We start from the raw sequence: 14,699 nt of genomic DNA on the forward strand, positions 1-14,699 counted from the left end.
GTAGATCTTTAAGTGAATTTCATTCTACTTTCATTCTTTGGAAATGGGAAATAAGTGAATAGCCTGAATGTTAACTGTCAATTAACAAGAATTTCTGATTATAGGAATAGTTTTTTTTTTTTTTTTATAATCCAGAATCAGCACATTTTGGTGTTTAGTAAATTTGTTGACCAATATAATACTCCTTTTTTCTATTAACCATTTTATCTGATTTCTCCCATTTTATATATTCTACAGTTAGATTTCTTTCCCAGTGGGAGACTAAAGATAGTCTTGGTACCTAAGTAGTGACAACTGCCTATATTTAATATGGCAGTAGTTAATAGGAAAAGAAAAGGGACACTTTGTTCCATAAAAATCTCAGCTTATAGCATAATAATTATTCTCTTTTTAAATTATACTTGTAAAATTATAAAATTGAATTGAATTACAACTATATGCCCTCTCCTTTTGCTTTTACTATGAGGTAGACCATGTATGTATCATTTCCCTCCTCCTAGAAAGATGCCTCAGTTCCAGAGTGGGATGAAAATAGATAAAATAACTATGACAGGAAAATAAAAGGTATTAATATTATAAGTGTTTTTTTTAAAGGAAACTGGGAAAAGATTATGAGTAACTTTAATATCAGAATGAATCAGAATTTATATTTAATCCTATAGGCAAAAGGGAGATACTGCAGCTTTTTAGTCAAAGGGTGACATATTTAGACTTAAACTTTATTATTTTGGTAGCTAGGTGGAAAGAAAATTAGAATGCCTAAGTTTAATTAGGATACTGTTGCAATGGTCCAAGTGAAAAAGAATGAAAGCTGTGGAAGGGAAGGAGAACAGGTGTGATGATAATATGGGTAAATAATGAGGAGAGAAAAGAGTGGATGGCAACCCCAAGGTAATAGACCTGGGTGACTGGAAACATGGTGGCATTTCCTACAAACATAGAGAAGTGTGGATTTAGTTGTGCCCTAATGCTGGTATTATTGAGAGACTTTTAACTAATAAAAGTATTCCTATACACTGCAGATTCATTAGACAAGGGCAGAAATGGTACAGGAGACTGTAAGTATGTATGTATGCTGTGTTTTTGAAAATCATTTAAAATTTGAAAGCTGCATTCTTAATTAATTGCTTTGTACCAACTTTCTCTTAATTTTGATCTGCTTGGCAGTCAGCTCAACTAATGGAATCAGTACATTTTTTTTTAATGGACAGAATGTTCTCTGTATGAAACCTGGAAAGTGTTTAAGTCATCTCTCCCTCCCCATACTAATGGTAGTTTTGTTTCAAACGACTCCCTTTTTTTTTAAGTGAAAAATCAATACTTTTCATTGAAGAAAGATCCATGGAAATCAAGAACAAAATAGATATCTCTTTTAGTTTTGATTTTTTTTTCCTCTCACAAAACCAGAGAGTTACATAATGTTAAAGCTGAAAAGGAATTCATTGAGAACCTCTACCTCTGCAAATTCGTTTTACAGAAGAAGAAACTGAAGCCCAATGAGACAAAAACTTCCAGTCCAGTGCTTACTGACCTTTTATTTCAGGAGTAGCCTAGTTAGACTAGTAGTGTAGAAAGTTTGGACTTGGAGTCAGAAGAGCCTCAGCTCAAATGTTACTTTAGCTATGGGACTTGAGGCAAGTCATTAGAAATCTGAACCTTAATATCTTTCAGTTTTAAAATGAGATTAAGAGCATCTGTCTCTCTACCCTGCAATCCAGATTTGTGAGGATAAAGTGCGAGATCATCTATAACATGATGTAAAACCTTGAAGTCCAAGGACTTCCTTGAGAATAGCTTTATCATAAGCATATATATATATATATATATATATATATGTATATATATATATATACATATATATATATATGCATGAGACGTGTATACGTATATGTGTATAAGGTATATGTGTATATGTCTACCTTAGAACAGCAAATCTTAAAGCACTATGTAAATGTTAAATATTCACTGCAACTTTTGTTAACACTGACTTTCACTTACTGTAAGAAGCTCACATTTTGGAATATGATTTCACTTTTTTCAGGACATTCTGTGCTCAGAATGATTTTTAACTGTTACAGTTGGCTTAATTTTTCCTTTTGCTTAGGAGAGAGTACATGCTCCTTGGTTTGGGGAGAGAAAAACCATTTATTCCTGTAGGATAATTTTTCCTCTGTTCATCAGCCTTAGGGAGCCTTCTGGCTAGGCAGAAGTGGTTTCAGAGCTAGAAGAGATCCTGAAGTTCACCTTGTTTGTCTAACTTCCATATTTTACAGGTGAGCAAACTGGGCCTCCAAAAAGTCAAGTGACTTGCCCACTATCGCAGAGGTACCTAAGGCAGGATTTGAATCCAGATCTTTTGGCTACACAATCAGTATTCTTTTTTGTACTGTAGGGACTAGAAGGCAACTTTATATGATTAAAAGAACACAAGATTGGAGAGTCAAAAGATCGAATCCAACCCCAGCTTTGATACTTAGTGTAATCATGGCCTGCTCATTTAAGCACCATGAAAATGTCTTCCTTTCATGCATACTAGGACCTTGTCACAGATGAGGAGATAGGAGAGACCTTAGTGATTATGTAGTTCATTCTCTCATTTCACAAATAACAAAGTGGAGGCCTGCAGAGAGATAGTAACTTAGATGGAAGAAGGTATAGAACTCTGGATCTGCAATCAGGAAGGCTTCAATTCAGATCTGGCCTCAGATACTTCCTAGCTGTGTGATCCTGGGGAAAGTCTCTTAATTAACCTCTTGGGGATAATAGCACCTACCTCCTAGAGTTGTTTTGAGGATCACAGTTAGATAATTTAGTGTTTATATTTCTTGATCTCATTGAAGTGATTACTTCTGTACATGGTATATATCACTTTTATTTTTATCCTGATGCTTGTGTTGTTTTCCTGTAAATACTCAAAGGGAAGCCTCTTATGTGCTTTCTTCTGGTTTTATTTCATTTCAATACTTAACTGGTCCACCCCTTTTTCTAGTCATGTATCTCTCCTTTACTCTCTGGATAACCCCCACTTTACTCCTTTGGAGACTTTTTTTTTTTTTGGAGGGTGGGGAATTCCACATCTTGTAATTTTGTAGGATCACCTGGAGAATCAGTTTCTCAAAGGTAATCCAGCTTATTCAGTTCTGGTCCACTTTTTTTTTTTTTTCTTCATAGATAAAATATCTAAGAAAAACACATGTTTGATAGACTACAATATTTATCATCCATTTGGTTTTTCCTGAATGGCTAGTCAGCTAAACTTTTTGGGGTTCTAATGGATCTCATTTGGATGATGGTTCTCTTTCATGGCTCCATGCCATTGGCTTAGGATCTTTCAAAAAAATGCAGTACCTGAAAGTCCCCCATCTAAAGGGAATCCCCTATCATCTGAACATTTTCCATTTTGGTGGTTAACAGCTAACAAGTAGAAATTACTTTTAGGATGAATTTATTAAGAACAAATAGATATTTAAATAGGCTTTTATTGTATTTTTTGGAGGGTGGGAGAGCTATTTTTATCATCAGTTTTGGGAGTTCTAAGGAACTTTCTTTTACTAAAAGAAAACTGCACTTTCTATGTACTTCATAGTTGTAGAAAAATATATAAGAATCCTGGTAGTGACTTACTCAGTTCATGCTGACTCAAAAGTGAGTCCTCTATTACATATTAATTAAGTACACTAGACCTTATATGTAAGATAGTCATATGGAGCAATAGTTGGTATTTTGAAAATAGATCTATAGTACTTTGTGATGCATGAACATTGATATCCTCAGGACAGCTTTGCTATCCACCTAGTCTCCCTTCCTTATGAACAGTGATTTCCTTTTTTTTTTTTTTAACCTACATAAATAATGCATCATAGCATTCCACCACAATGCTTGAACTGAAGATAAAGGAAGAGGCACAATCATTTCCAAAATTGGGATTTGGCAATATAGTATAATCTCAGATGTGCTCATGCTTCATGTAATATAAATTTAATTTTCTTTCATCACAGGAGAGGGGAAAGCATCTGGGGCATCATAAAATATTTAATCTAGGAGAAAAACAAGTCTAGCATGCATGAAATAACAATTGTAGTTTGGTTTTTCATGTAGACTTTGTCAGGGCAGAACAAGGGACTCTTCTGTTTATACTCAACCTCATTTTGGGTTGAACAATTTACTTGCCTTCAAACATTCTTGAAGGAGTTCGACTGATTCATTTTCAATTGTTTTGACTTATAAATTACTCTAAGAGTGTCACCATTCTTTCAAAATTCTTTTTCAGCAAATCCAGTAAAAGTTGTCATAGTGCCAATATCCAGGACGGATTAAGCCAATAACAACACAGACACTGTTTGTGTATGTCAGGATATCAAAGAATTGTGATTTTGTCATTGTGGATCCTGCCTCTGTGAAACATAGCATTATCACCCTTTCTTTAGTAGGTGAGCTTCTTGAGTTGCTATGGCTAGGGGACAAAATCTTCACTGGAAAGCTCACCCTCTGGGGATAAGAAGGCCTTCTGAACTTAGTAAGGCTGTCCTTGGAGGACACACACGGTCCTTTGATGGGCTTATACTTAAACTTGTTCCATCATGGTAGAAAGCATGATCACAGTAAAGCATAGAAGAGGTAAGAGCTCTTGAGTGGTGGCCCAAGGTTAAAACAAGTTTACCCTTGGGTTAAGTCAAATTTTTAATTCAAATGAAAAATGTGAGCTATGGAATAAATATTCTTAGTCTGATGCCCACTTACAGTCATTCAACAAGTGTTTATTTACCATGCCAAGCGCCAAGGAGGGATGCTGCTTTACTAGAACTTGTGATTTAGGTGGGCCAAGAAGTACTCAAAGTATGAAATTGAATGTAAAAATACAATGCAAGAGGGTTAGGAAGTACCAAAGTATTTTGGAATCAGTGTGGTACAAAGGTAAGAGCTTGACTACAGTCAGAAGACATGGGTCAGAATTTTTTCCTGCTATTTAACAATTTTGGGTAAGTCATAACAGTTCTGGGTCTCAAAGCAGATGTAGAAAAAAGCAGATGTCTCTGCTTGTTACCTTTGCTAACTGTCACTCTGCTGTCAGCTTTTTCATCTCTTCACTTGACTGAATTTGCCCTCTGGAATTATCACTGGTTTCTCAATGACCAAGCCCAGACCTTGTTCATACTTCATCTTTGACATTTGTTGACCTCACACACACACACACACACACACACACACACACACACACCTTCCAGAATCTATAAACACTGTAGCTTCTTTGACTACTGCTCTCCTTGTTTCTTCTACAAGAACTACTTCTTTTCTGTCACCTTTGATGGTCTGGCATTTCACCCCTCAATTGTCAATGTATTCTGTAGTTTTGTCCTTGGCTCCCTTTTTCTTCTCTCTACACAGCCCAGATGTGTATATCCAATCCTAGTTTTCTGATCCCTAGTGCTACATCACCAGCTACCCTCTGGATGGTTCAGACAAACATCTGCAGGTCACCATTATTAATTCTATGTTTTATTGTATTTTTATGTATTTTCTTAAATATTTCTCAATTATATTTTAATCTGCTACAGTAGCACTAGGGAGTATTTGATAGCTTTTCTACTTATTAAACACCTACTATGTGCCAAGCACTGAGTATAGATATAAGGAAGGGCAAAAAGCAATCTCTGCTTTCACAAGGAGCTCCCAGTTCACTGTCCAAAAGAGAACTAATTTTTTCTCTAAAATCCATCCTATTTCCAAACTTCCCTATTTTTAAAAATAGTTCTAGTCTCTCAAATTCACAATCTTCTTCCTTGTCTTTGATGTTTGATTAACCTTACTTCATGAAAGGTGCAGAAAAGGTGATTACTTGAATTAGTTAAGGTAATTTCCTCATCTGGGCATTCTCAACCCTAATGAAATCCCAAGTCTAGCTCCTATCATTAACAACTGTGGATATCAAGAAGGACTTTGGATAGTAGTGGCACCCAACCCAAGGAGGCCAGAATGCAAAGGTATGTCTGACATTAAACATGGGAGAAGCCTGGGCAAAGGTTTTGGAGAGGATATGGAATGTCTAAGGAACAGCATGGTGTTATTTGGCTGGAAAATAGAGGGCATGAAGGTAAATAATGAGAAATATGACTTGAATGGTAGCCGGATTTCCAGGGGCTTTAAAAACACAGATTTTGGTTTTGTAATGCTTCAGAAGACAATAAAGTATCGCTGTATCAAAGGCAAATTGAGGCCAGCCACATCTTGAGCATCAATGTGGTAATCAGTTGGAGTCAAAAGTTCAGATCTTGACTCTGACATATCCAAGTCCTTTATTTTCTTAATCAAAGAGTTCGAACTCCCATGATCTTATGTCATGGTCAAGAGGTAGCCATCAAAAACTGTAGCAAAGTATCAGATACAAGATCAGTTAGAGAAGGGAAGTGGCTATAATCCAGGAGAACATTCAGGGGACTGATTGCTATCTATACATCAAAGAACTTGAGAGATTACCATAACTATTTTGCAAATCATGAAACTGAGGTCGTTTTCCTTATGTCACATTGTTATTAGCAAAGGGGTCTTATCAGGACTAGTACTTGGAAGTTCTATCATACTATATCTCCTTGCATTACCATGGTGGGAGGTAGAAACCTACATTACAACTTAACTGAGAGTTCTGGTGTTAATAATGGACAGAATTGGGTTGTTTGGGTATTTCTGAGTAGGTAAAAATGATAGAAATAGTACTTTGACATCCACTTTGCTATTCTGGGTTAGTAAAAGGAAAGTGTCAAACACAATGACATCCATGATACCTTGCACCTCCAAATGCTATGACCATTTTGCTTGCCACCATGTGTATACTATTCTAAACTACAGTACCAGCAAGCTTCCACAAGCACCAGGACATAGCCATCTCTGTATATTAATACAACCACTATACTCTCTCCATTTCTGCCTTTTAGAATTCTTCCTTTCAAGGTTCAGCTCTAGGAACATATCTTTTAGATATTATGGGCTTCTTACAGTTGCAAATATTCTATTCCTCTTCAACATCATAAAGCATTCTATCTGAATCTTTCTTTTTCCACCTTTATACCTGATCTTGGACTTGGCCTGTGTGCTGAAAAAGCACCATGGGAGGGTGGAGAGGGTGCTGACTTTATACAAATCATTCTAGACCTGTTTTCTCAATGCTGATCATAGGGGTCAGCTCTGCAGCCCACATTCCAGTGACCAGATTAAAATGTTGACTGTCCTAAGGCATGGAATATACAATAACTGTTGGAATGATTCATATCCTGTGATCTTAATGAGTGAGAGTGGGAGGAAAGAGAAGTCAGAGGTAGAGGTAAAGTCTTTTAACAACACTCCCCCTCTCCCCAAAATAAAAAGCCTCTCTTTTGACAAACAGCATCTGCCTGTGATCTTCCCCATGTCTGACACTGTAAATATAGGAAAGACTGGTGCATCAGTGGCCTGCTAGGAATAATTCTTATGTATCGAGTTTTAAAAACCTATCTCAAGTTTTCCATGAATTGGGCAGACTTCCAGAGGCAGAAGGCTCAGTTTAAGCACCAGTGGCCACAGCCGTTTGTGAAACCTGATAAGTGCTGTGCTTCTCATAGTAACAAGCCTTGGGCAATCATGGGAAGAGAAAAACCTCCCCTTGATGTCATTTGTATGGGAACAGGCAGTTGGGTTCAGACTATCCTTCCCTGCAAACCTCTAATATAATTTGTCTACATGGAATTAGAGATTAAACATATGATAGGATAAAGCCCTGGCTGCCTGAAATCCAATCAGGAAGCATTTTCTCTCTGAAACTGGATAGTAACTCACTGACAGCCAATCAGCAGGCCCTGGTCTGGATGCACTGTCCCCACTGTAGTAGGTAGAAATGAGTATTCTGAAACAAAGCTCACAGATCCAGAGAGTTAAGCTTAGGCCTGGAAGCTAAAAAAACAAAACAAAAAAGAGGCCATAAAATAGTGAATCCAAATTGGACACTGAAAAATACTGCCATCCACACTCATTTCATTATCTCCTAATGAAAATTTGCCTGTCATCAGGTAGAATTATAAGAGGCCATGAAACATCGACCCTTTGTTCCTAGTGGACAATGCTGAGAGGAGTAAGGAAGCCTCAGTGATAATTATTCCTACAGAACAGGCAGAGGTGTCCAAGAAGTCAAGGGACAAGAGGATGGAGGGAGGTCTGGGGTTCAGATTCCTTAGAATGTTTAGTAAGCTTAACTCAATTTACCCTTTGCTTGTACCACCTGTAGTTGAATAGCAAGAAAACTTTAAAGAACTTAGGTAATAGAAGAGAGGCAAAGAGGGAGACATGGACCTTTCTTTCATTAAGAAAACATTCAAGCTCATTCTTCTCTATCAGCATTAACAGAGCTGATAGAATTTTTTAAATCCAGCAAAAATCTGGTACTATGTGCAGGACATATTACAAAACCCCTAAATTTCTTGGAATTAGGTAAGGGAGACATTGCACAAATACAAATAACTACCATATATAATATTGCACAAGCAGATGCAAACCTGCTTTGTGTTCTTTGCAATGAGAAGGGAGACAAGGAGTACTTTCTGAAGGAGATAGTATTTGAGCTGGACTTCAAAAGGTGAATAGGAATTTAATTGATGTTTGGGTGAGGACATTTTAGATAGGTATAAGGATGAATATGATCAAAGGCATAGGTGAATAAAGCAATGAAAAACATTTATTAAGCATTAAGTTACTAGGTATCTGGCACTGTGCTAACAAAGACTCAAATACAAAAGATAAGCTCAAGAGGTTTCATTTTTTTGTTTTTTTTTTCCCCCAGTGGGAAACCATTGCATAAATTTTCGTTTCTATCTACCAGGAGTCCCTATCTTCAAGTAGTTGCATTCTAAAGGGAGCAATTTCCTCACATGTGAGAGAGTAATAGCCTGAGATGGTTGCCTTGAATTGGGACACCATAGTGAATAGAACAATAAGATAAGTAACTGAGAGTTTTCTAGGATCATTGGCTCTTATGATTACATTTTCCAAATGAAGAGGAGGAACGATCACAGTTAGGACTGGGACTAGCTAAATATGACAAGGTCTCACCAACCAAAGACTGCTTAGCACTTAATTATGCTAGGTGGAAAAGCATAAGGGACATCTTAACAGACCTATGTCAGGGAAGACTGGTGCCAGGTTATAGAAGGCCTTGAATTCTAAACTAAAAGGATTGAATTGATCATTGGAGTGACGTGACCCTTTCCAGATCCCTAATAAAGGAAAAATAGTCTGCGAAGTTTTGTGAAGGATGGATTGGAGAAGAGAGATGAGAAGACTGGTTAGGCAGGTAGCTAAAAGGACAGTGCCTGTCACATAGAAGGTGCTTAATAAATGCTTGTTGACTGATTGAAAGCAAAAGTTCATGTATGTGGGAATGAGTGAGTGGTCTGGTAGATTTGTGAACAGAGGGAACAGAAGCTAGGGATATGATAATTATTGATGACCCTAACATTTATATAAAGTGTTTGCAAAGTGCTTCACATGATTATCTCATTTAATCCTCAGCAACTCTGTGAATTAGATACTTTTATCATCCTCATTTTAAAGATGAGGAAAGTGGTTGAGAGAATTATAATCTGCCCAGAATCACATACCTACTTAGAATCTGAACTCTTGCTTGGGTCTTCTTTGACTCCAGGTTCAACCCTCTATTCACTCTTTTGCTTAAACTGCCTTGGGAAAAGGAGGTATCAAAAGAAATGAGACTGAACAAATGAATGGTGTTAATACCTGCTGCATGTATGAAGACAGAAGAAAAAGCAGGTCTGGGGAAAATAAATTTAGTTTGGACAAGACTGAATTGAAGCTGATGGACTGCATGCCCAAAAGGCAGCTGAAGAGGTAAGTTGAGAGAGTTCAACTGAGATATCAGGTGAGAGATAAAAACTTGGAAGTTACAGAACATATTTAAAGGATTGTGAGAATGAAGCCAAAAAAGAGCTGCAGAAAAGAGAGGAAATGCAAGAAGAGAAGGTAATGTTTTAGAAGCTAAGATAAGAGGGAAATCCAGGAGGAGGAGACCTACAGTTTCAAATGCTACCTTAATGATAAGGGCCTAATTCAATTCAGTTCATTTTAATTCCAGATATGTTCCTTTAAGTTATTACTCGCCTTCAATGTGCAAAGGACAGTGCTAAGCCCTGGGGATATAATGATTTAAAAAAAAAAACAAAAACTGACAGTCCTTGTCCTCAAGGGTCTTCCAGTCTTACTGTGTGTGTATGTGAAATTTACCTGAAAAAATTAAGGTTTCCTCTCTACCTTTTTCTCATACTTGGCTAGAGAAGAAAATTAAACTTGGAGGCAAACTGAAGTTACCACATTCTACTTGGGATGAACATGTAGGAGACGTGCTGTTTTGGAGTATCATGTTATTGTCTTTGGGACTGCTGAATCAGCCTGTAGTCAGTCCTCCCTTCAGTCAGTTCATGAACCAGTAAACCACAGGGCTTCTGTCTCAAAAGGTTGTGAAAAGATGGTATTGTTCCTTTCCTTTTCTCCCTTTATGGAGCATTTTTGGTATGTTCAGAACTGTCTAAGATATACCAGAAAGGAGACAACATGGCCACTGGGCCTCAGAGATCTTAGGAGACAGGCAGGGGGAGAGAGGATCTAGTTATGTAACAAGCAGGGGGTAATTTCAAGATGGCTCACCAGCAAAAACGTAATGCAGGCTCTCCAAACAAAATCAAAATATTTGGAGAAGCATCTACAAGGAGCTGTTTAGGAATCATTATCTAAAGTCTTCCTAATTCATTTTATGTATGATGAGCCTTTAGTGTTTAGAGGGATTCTCATTTTACTGAGGAAAAAAAACCAAATCTATATTACAGGCAACTGGTTGAGGCAGATCTGGAAACCTAGGGCTGCTGAATTCAAGTCACCCAGGAATAACTATTTTTCTTAGGCATAGAGGCTAATGAAGGATTTTCATCCCTATCTATAGCTAAAGTTCATGTGATAGGATTGGAAAGGTTCATTTTGTTCAGAGAGTGATAAGAGCGCACTAGCACTTACAAAAGGCTGCTGTCAGAGCCTTCAGCTCTGAAAGGAACTGCTTTCATTCACATGGTACCAACATCAATAAGATTTTTTTTTTAATGCCTAGGACACGAGCTAGCATGTGTTGCTGCCATCAAGAGGACAGATTCTGCTATTTTTTTTACTTGCAGAAAAACAAGATAAATAAGCTAACAGTAAGAGTCTTTTGGGGAGTGGGAGGGGAGAAGGAAGGTAGATTTGATTTTTTTTTTTTTTCTTTACAATGGAAACCTATCCTAGGCACTACACTTCTGGGTATTCATTGAAAAGTCTCATTGTGGAATTTTGGCTTTTGGACTCATCCAAGCCTTTTGTCTACTACCTCCATTCCAGTATTTATTCCTTTTATTTTCATTAAGAGCAGGTTTGAGAAGCCAAGGAAACTCCAGCTTGGCTCGTTGCTAGGGGTCACCTTTAAAAGCAAATGCACATGGGATGTTTTATAGAGTCTGTTCTAGTCCTGCTCCGGACTTGGCTCCCTCTTCTATCTTTTGGTGGCAGCTTATTACAAAGCTTTAAAAAAAAAAAAAAAGTATAGAACTTCCCATCTGCTGGTAAGATTTCAGTTTTTATAATGCAGCTGCAATAAGGAACTATGGAATTGAAACATTCATCAGATTATATAAGAACAGCTTAAAAGGTAATAATGGAAGAGATACTATTAAGTTATGCCTTTCTTGCCTTTTAAAAAATATGGCTTTAATAGAATATTCTTTTAAAATGATCAACACTATATATGAAAAGCATCATGTCACAGCACAATGGAATAAGGCTGGAATCAGAGGATCTGCACTCAAATTCCATTTCTAGTGCCTACCACTTATGTAATATTGGGTTTAGCCTTTTAGGGGCTCAGGTTACTCAATAGAAGGGGGTGGGACTACACTTACAAGGTCTCTTCTAATTCTGTCTGTCAAAAGTACATCTTCTTCAGATACTACTTAAAGACATGCACCCAGATAAATCACTCAACAATTCTAAGGCTCAGTTTCCACATCTGTAAAGTGATGATAGTAATAATAGCACTCACCTTCCTGGGTGGCTGTGAGGAATATTTAATGTATTTAAAGTGCTACTATTGTGTCTATTCTATTCTTTAGAGCTAGACTCTACCCCAGAGATCTTTCTGAATCTTATTTTACATAAGATCAATATCAGTATCATCCAGAAGCTAAGGTCACCTTCCTTTTACAGCAGCAGGATTTAACCCCAAGTTCTTTTAGCTCTGGCCAGAGCACTGAATTCAGAGTAAAAGTAGACACAGGCAAAGTTGGCCATCAAGTCAGGCATAGATTACACAGTTATTCTTTTTTCACTTTTTTCCTAGCTGAAAGGGAACATAGCTTTTGATGCTTTGGGTTGGCTATGTCTGAATATGAAAAATAAGGGCTATGGTTCAGCAACCATGAGACTATAATCTGATCTTCTGGACATTTAAGGAGCTTATATTCTGTAGAGGGATACAACACAACCACATATAAATACATACAAAATGTATCAAGATAATACTTAGCAGCTAGGGAAATCAGGAAATGAGATGGCAGTAGCATTTCAGCTGGACTTTATAAAAGAAATTAGTGTTTCCAAGAGGCAAAAGGATTGAATTCTAGGCATGGGGAATAATCTTTGCAAAGATATAGATAGAGATGGGAAATATAATTTTTTGTGAGAGGAACAGTAAAAAAGGCCAGTTTGATTAGGCTGCTGAGTGAAATAGAGAAATGTATAATAAGCCTAAAAAGTGGTAGCCAAGTGGTTAAGATCTTTATGTGCCAGTATTTATTCCTAGACTAAGAAGCCATTGCATTTTACTGAACAAAGAAGTGATATAATCAACCAGAAAATCACGGGCAGCAACTGGATGTGGGATTAGATTGGGGATGGAGAAAGAACCTTCAAGAGACAATTAAGAAGCTGTTGCACCTCTAGGTCAGAGGTGTTGAGGGCCCTAATTAGGTTAGTGGCCATATGAGAAGAGTGATAGGGATGGAATAGAGAGATGTGGAGGTAGAATCAACAAGACTTGACAACTGATTTATTGTGAATTAAGGAAAAATGAGGAATGAAAAATAATGCCAAAGTTTTGAACCTAATAGACTGGAAGGATGGCAGTTGAGAAGAGGGGTAGGTTTGTGGGGAAAAAATGATGAGTTCTGTTTCAGAAATGTTGATCTTGAGATGCCTATTCAACTTGAATTGTGACAATGGAGCTGAGGCCGACTAGATGGCACAGTGAGTGGAGCACTGGGCTTGGAATTTAAAAAAAAAAAAAAAAAACCTAAATGAGTTCAAACCTGGCCTCAGATGTTTGCTGGCTGTGTGGGCCTGGAAAAGTCATTTCACCCTGTTTGCCTCAGTTTCTCATTTATGAAATGAACTGGGGAAAGAAATGGCAAATCACTCTAGTTTCTTTGCCAAGAAAAAAGATTCCAAATGCGGTTATAAAGAGTCATATAAAACTGAATAATAACAACAGTGGAGTTCAGGAGAGATTAGGGATAGACTTAAATACCTGAGAGTTATCTATATAAAGTCAGCAATGGAATCTATTGCAAGTCATTGAGAGAGTGAAGAGAGAGAAGGAAAGATGGTCTAGTAATAATTCTTGGGATATATCCACAGTTTGGGACACCATTACTTGCTAAGACCAAACAAATATATTGCTCTCTTGAAAAGTCTCTCTGATGTAGATGATAAGGATAATAAAGAATGTCACAGAATCCTCAAAGAAGAGAGTATCCAGGAAAAGAGAGATATCAATAGTGTTAAGTGCTACACAGAAGTCAAGATGGATGAGGACTGAGACAAAATCACTGGTTTCAGCAATTAAGAAATCATTAGTAACTTTGGAAGAATAATGTCAAAAGATAGTTTGCAAGAGGAGAGAATGTGATGTCAAATGTGGATAGCTTTTTAAAGGAATTCAGCTGAGAAACAGAGAAGTCACAAAGGATAGAGATAATGATAGGTTGTAGTGAGAGTTTTTTTGTTTTTGTTTTTGTTTTTGTTTTTTAAAAGAATGAAGGAGAATTGGTTATGTCTATAGTCAGTAGGGAAGGACCTGGTAGAGGAGAAAAGATGGAAGACAAGAGACTGAAGACAGATCAACTGGAGAAGATGGGAGAGAAGGGAATGCAAGTTGGAAGTATAGGTTTGACCTTGATAAGAAAGAGCCATCTTTTCATTGGAGATTGGAATAAAGAGAGAGGGAAACAGTAATGACATGAAAGAGTTTTAAAATGTAGCTGAAATGAGGGAACTCATCAAAAATTGCCTCTATTTGTCTTATTAAAGAATGAAAAAAGATCTTCTGCTGACAGGATGGGAAGAGGAGAGGAAGGAAGAACACCAAAAAACATCATTGAAGCCATGATTCGCCTCTTCACTCATATACCTTGGCTAAGAGTTCCTTATGTATGTATTTCTCTACTTGTATTCCCTAAAAAAGACTAAATCTCCTTTTTGCCAGTCTGTATATTTGTAGAAGAGTATGATGTAGGTCTATAGCAAGTCATTGCTTACTATGACAGACATTTCATTAAATTCTTTTCCTTTGAACTCCTTGTGTTCTTCAATTTTTAAAAATTTATCACATGGGTGAGGGTTCATAAGTTGTCATTGTGGTTGCAGAC

General features: G+C 37.1%; 1 protein-coding gene and 1 long non-coding RNA gene across 4 annotated transcripts in view; one reads left to right on the top strand and one right to left on the bottom strand.

Annotated features, from left to right (window-relative positions):
* MARCHF1 (membrane associated ring-CH-type finger 1) overlaps window positions 1–14,699 on the bottom strand; it is a 1,059,500-nt gene that overhangs the window by 9,421 nt on the left and 1,035,380 nt on the right. The gene's annotated exons all lie outside the window — the stretch shown is intronic.
* LOC127541827 (uncharacterized) lies at window positions 1,918–14,625 on the top strand. Its single transcript, XR_007948480.1, has 3 exons — window positions 1,918–4,430; window positions 9,665–9,867; window positions 14,362–14,625. It is a non-coding gene; the product is annotated as an uncharacterized LOC127541827 (long non-coding RNA).

This window comes from Antechinus flavipes, chromosome 6 (assembly GCF_016432865.1).
Source record: "Antechinus flavipes isolate AdamAnt ecotype Samford, QLD, Australia chromosome 6, AdamAnt_v2, whole genome shotgun sequence".
In the NCBI taxonomy this organism is placed as follows: Eukaryota; Metazoa; Chordata; class Mammalia; order Dasyuromorphia; family Dasyuridae; genus Antechinus; species Antechinus flavipes.